We start from the raw sequence: 6,000 nt of genomic DNA on the forward strand, positions 1-6,000 counted from the left end.
TCCTTGAAGATAAAGTTTAACAACATTGGGAGATCCATGGAAAGCATGTTCAGGAAAGATAGTCTGAAGTCTGATGGAACAAATTATGATAGCTGCAAGGAATAGATGAAAACACATCTTCTATGTATGAGTTTGGGATATTGGACCTTGACAAAAACATCAAAGACAATCATTGCTAAAAAAGATTTGGAATCTTGTACTGAGGATGAAAGAGATATTTTTATGTGTGACATGAGAGCTAGAGCAGTACTATTGATTGCACTTCCTAAAATTGAATACAATAAGGTAAAGTCACTAGTTACTTCACATTTTATTTGGAAAGCTTTGGAAACTAGTTTTGAAGCTGATGAATATTCTAAGAAGTTGAGGCTACAAAATTGGATTTGTGCATTTCAAGATGCTAAAATGATGGAAGATGAATATGTAAGATCATATATAGGTTGAATATTAGAAATCACTATAGGTATTAGATCTCAAAAGGAACCAAAGAAGATGATGAGGTGATATGGAAGATATTAAAAAATTTAACACCACTATTTAAGCTAGCCATTCAAATGATACAATTGTTGATATCTTGTATCAAAGATTTCACAAAGGAGACATTGCTTGGAAGACTTCAAGAAATTGAGAATGAGCTTAGATAGTCTGGAGAATTGACCAGAACAAAAACAACTTTTAGTGCCTTGAATATTCAACCTAGTCTATCAAGGAGCACAAGTGCTAGAGGATATTTTTCTAGCAGTAGCAGATCTAATGAGGATATAAAGATTGAAGAAGGAGTCACCCTTCTAGTAAGGAGAGAAAAAGATGGTAATAAAATCTTTAAATGTTAGAATTGCAATGAATTTGTTCATTATGCATCTAAGTGTCCTAAAAGAGAGAAAAAGTATAAAGGAAATTTCAAACCTAGAAAAGATAGAGAGTGTCTATATGCAAATGAAGAAGATGAATCTAATGAAAAAGAAATAAGTGCTAGTGATGATGAAATAGAATTTGTTGCAATCAAAGAAGAAAGCTTAGAGAAAGTAGCTTTGGTATCATAGGTTGAAAAGAAATATGATGGGATAGTTGATAGTGGTTGTTCACATCATATGAGTAGTGATATGAACAAGTTTTTTAACTTAAAAAGTCAGGATGGAGGCATTGTTAGAGTTGGAAACAATGCAGCATGCCAAGTCAAATGTATTAGATCTATAACTCTTGATGGTAAAACTAACAATGAGGATGTATATTTTGTTGATGGTTTGAAGCACAATCTTTTGAGTGTTGGGTGACTAGTGGATAAAGGTTATCAGTTGTAGTTCACAGAAAAGACATGCATGATCAAAGACAAATATGGAAAGGTAATTGGAATAGGAACTAGATCTAGAGGTAATGTATTTCAGTTGAATCCTACTAAAATGACATGTTTGGGTACAAAAGTTGATGATAGTTGGTTATGGCCTAAGAGATTTTGTCATATAAACTTTGAAAGCATTGCTAAGACTAGTAGTATGTTTGCAACTAGAGATTTTCCTAAGATTGTAAAACCTTCTAACACAATTTGCAAGGAGTGTGTTTTGGCCAAGCATAACAGAACTTTTCCTTGTAAAAAGTTTACTACTACAGCAAAATTGGAGATTTTACACACAGATCTTAGTGTCCCTACAAAGACTAAAGGATTCACCTACAAAGACTAAAGGATTCTATGGTGAAAGATATTTTATGATTTTAGTTGATGAATTTTCTAGAATGATGTGGGTTGCATTTATTAAAGAGAAATATGAAGCATTTGATAAGTTCAAGGTATTCAAGAATGGAGTTGAGAATAAATTAGGCATGAAGATTAAATGTTTGAGATCAGATAGAGGAGGAGAGTTTACTTCAAATGAGTTTAACATGTTTTGCGAAGAAAATGGAATCAAAAGATAGTTATCAACTTTGAGAACCCGTTAATAGAATGGTATAGCAGAGAGAACTAACATATTAGTAACAAAAGCTACAAGAGCTATGTTAGCTAAGAATGAAGTATAAAATGTATTTTGGATAGAAGCTATGAATACAACAATCTACACTCTGAATAGAGTACAAGTTAGGAAAGACACAAAAAAGACCCCTTATAAACTATAGTTTGGTCACTCACCTACAAATGAAGGAGAGCCAAGGCAAGAACAAATCTTGGAACCTTCAACAGAGCCAAGAGTTGAGATAAAAACTCCTACTTCGGGAAAGAACGTGATAAAAAGTCACCCATCCGAGCAGATCATCAAAAGAAAAGATAAAGGTGTGATGATAGGAAGTAGACTCAATGAAGAATTTTGTTTTATATCTCAAGTTGAACCTAAGAATGTAGATGAAGCATGTAAAGACGATCATTGGAAACAAGCTATGAAAGAAGAATTGGATTGGATAGTAAAGAATGAGACATGGGAATTGGTCCCCAAACCAATAGACAAGAATGTGATAGGAAATAAATGGGTATTCAGGAACAAAATAAATAAAAAAGGAGAAGTTGTAAGGAACAAAGAAAGATTGGTATGTAAAGGTTACTCACAGCAAGAAGGAATACACTATGATGAGACCTATGCTCCTATAGAAAGAATAGAAGCAGTAAGATTATTCTTAACATATGTAGCATACAAGAAATTCAAAGTATATTAGATGGTTGTTGCGTCAACATTTCTGAATGAAGAACTTGAAGAAGAGGTATACATTGAACAACTGGAAGGTTGTCCTTTAACAAATGACAAGGACATAGTATGTAGATTGAAGAAAGCATTGTATGGCTTGAAGCAAGCACCTAGAACCTGGTATGCAAGGTTGGACAAGCATTTGACAAAGCCTAGATATAGAAAAGGTATGGTGGATAGCAATCTCTAGTGGAAATAAATTGATGATGGACTAATGATTTTGGTAATATTTGTTGATGATATCATATTTGGATGAAATGTTGAGGAAAGTGAAAAGTTTGTAGAAGAAATGAAGAAAGAATTTGAAATGAGTATGATTGGAGAAATGAAATATTTTCTAGGATTACATATTGTATAGAATAAATAAGGAATCTTTATTTCTTAGACAAATTACTTGAAGGATTTATTGAAAAGGTTTGGTTTGGAAACATGTAAACTTGTTGGAACACCTATGATAACTAGACAAAAGTTATGTACAAAGGATGAGATACCTACTAATGAGTAGAAGAAGTACATATCTATGATTCGAGGTTTACAATATTTGACTCACACAAGGCTAGATATAGCAAATGCAGTTGGAATTGTTTCAATATTTCAAGTTGAACCCATAGAAACACATTATGCAATAGTTAGAAGGATATTTAGATATCTGAAAAGAACATCAGAGTTCAGATTGTAGTATGATAAGTCTAATGATTTCACTCTATATGCTTATACTAATGCTAATTAGATAGGTGGTACGGATGATAGAAAGAGCACCAGTGGTGGAGCCTTTTTTCTTGGAGGAATATTGGTTTCATGGCTAAGCAACAAGTAGGATTATACCTCACAAAGTACAGCAGAAGAAAAATGTGTTGCAATAGAAAACAATTGTAATCAAGTTGTTTGGATGAAGAAAATGCTGAAGGAAATAAGGATAGAAATCAGTAAACCTATTGTCATACATTTTGACAATACAAGCACACTAAATATGTCTAAGAATCTAGTCTTTCATTTTAAAACTAAGAACATTTCTATCAAGTATCACATGTTGAAAGAGAAAGTTTTAGAAAAGGGAATTAGATTGGATTATGTGAGCTCTAAAGAGAAGATTGCAAATGTATTCATTAAGCCTCTTCCCAAAGAGACTTTTGAGTGTTTGCGAGGTATGTTAGGGGTTATGCCCCTTCCTACATAAGAGTAGAAGATGCAAGAGTGCATTGGTCCAATGTAACAGAGCATTATTGTTTGTCTAGACTGAATGTTGATGGTTCCTGTATGGGGGAGTATCTGTGATAGAAAAAGTCATCACATACTCTTATTGGATGTTGTTTTTGAATAGTGTCTTTGGAAAATTGAGCTAGTAAGAATCAATTGTTGTAGAAGTTTGGTGGATGTTGAAATCTTTGACATTGATGTCAATGGGGTAGAAGTTTAAGATGAAAAAAAATTTGGGGATAAGATTCAATTTGGGGAGAATATTAGCATGGAATTTTTTTGGGAGAATGATTGATGGAGAGGATTTGAAAAGAAAGGTTAATAGTATTTTGCAGTTGGTATTGTGTGAACTAGATGTTTTTCATCTATGTTGCCATCAATGCCAAAGGGGGAGATTGTTGGAAGCATCAATGTTGATGATATTCATATGATGGAGTATTGTAGATATGTTACTATGATGATATGTTACATTCATGATTTTGTTTGTTATTGATGTCAACATAGTAGTTTTCTGTGATATCTAACAAAAGAATAGTGGAAAGATCAAGTTGGTATGAACAACTAGTTGAGTATTTTCACTATCTAAGGTTATGATAGATACTTCTAAGTATCTAGTATATGTAGTTAATGCCAAGTGAAGAAATGTTAAGTCAGGAAGAAGTTATGTAAGTTTTGGTGATGTTTGTTCTGAGATAGAGTTATAGAAGCATGTTCTAGTAAACTTGTTATATCTCTTAGTAGAATTGTTATTCTAAGAATTGAGGTTGAGGTTGTATAGAATATATTTTGATGATGACATGGTCAAGCTCTCTCATCATAATAATGTGTGTATAGAAAGTTATTCAAGTTGCACGATAGAAGATTAAGATTATCTCTAAGTGTAACGTGTTCTTAATGTGGTCCTATAGTAATTAATTGAGAAGGTCTAATAGCCAACTCAGGGAATTTTTTTATGGATTATGTATAAAGGAAGGATACTTTTCTTTATCAAGAATAACATGAAGAAGTAATTTGTAAGAAACATAAGAGCAGAATGCGAAGTTGAGCAGAGCAGAGTAGAAGTGAAGGAAACTTCATTGTCAAGGTTTTATTATGTGATCTGAGGTTTGATATTTGGATCAAAGGTTTCTGACCTGGTCTATAAGGTCTAACAAAGATTGGTTCAGTTGATAGAACAAAGGAAAGATGATCTTGACAATAAATTACTTTTTTGGGAAGTGAGCTCTTATTGCATACATTGTACTACAACTCCTAACAGGGTTGGAATCTCCTAATGGGGATTTAAAGTCTCATAATAGGGACTCTATGTACTAAATGTTGTAATAGACTCCTAACAAGGTCCATCCTCTAATAAGGAATATCTATATTAGTACATCATATTGTGGGCATCATTCCCACGAGGGTTTTCCCTCTAATTAAGGGTTTCCCTAGTTAACATATCTAGTGTAATTGTCAATGTGCATCTTGTCATGGTTGTTGTTTACTTTAGTTGAATGGATAAGATTGTTTAAGGATAATAAATGTTTTAATTGTTGGATAACTAATTCACGCCCCCCCCCCCCCCCCCCCCCTCCCTCTTAGTTATCTTGGTGGACTATTGTTTCTAACAATATTTACCATGAGAATTTATTTTCCTCTTCCCTTTTCCCTTTTTAGGACCATTGCTACTTAGCACAACTAGGGATAGAGTGGGTGAACATGTGTCACCACTCGGTCTAACTTTTATATTAGAGTTAGAAATAGAAATAGTATCACTCATTGTGATTTGTACTATAGGGGCTTGCACCTAGTGTACAGATGTGGACTTTGTTGTGATTGGGGGTGGAGTGTGAGCTTGCACACTTGGTTCCATCTGTGAGGCTTTATCCTGATGTCCTTTCTTTTCTTTTTCTTTATCTTTCTGCTCTATCTCTTGATTTCCCTCTGCTTGAGGTATTGTTACTAGTGGTCCTTCCTGACATGTAGTATACTAATCTACATTTGATTCTTTATCTATTTCTTTTTGCTCATCTGAATCCTTAGTTGCTTCTTCATCCTTTTCTTGATCCTTGACATAAATTATCAATGTTTTGGTCTATAAGGCTTTTTTTAATTGTTGCTCAATCTATTTGATTTTTTTATTGAAATAAAAAAC

This window comes from Cupressus sempervirens, chromosome 10 (genome assembly GCF_028749045.1).
Source record: "Cupressus sempervirens isolate cs-2001-9-10 chromosome 10, ASM2874904v1, whole genome shotgun sequence".
In the NCBI taxonomy this organism is placed as follows: Eukaryota; Viridiplantae; Streptophyta; class Pinopsida; order Cupressales; family Cupressaceae; genus Cupressus; species Cupressus sempervirens.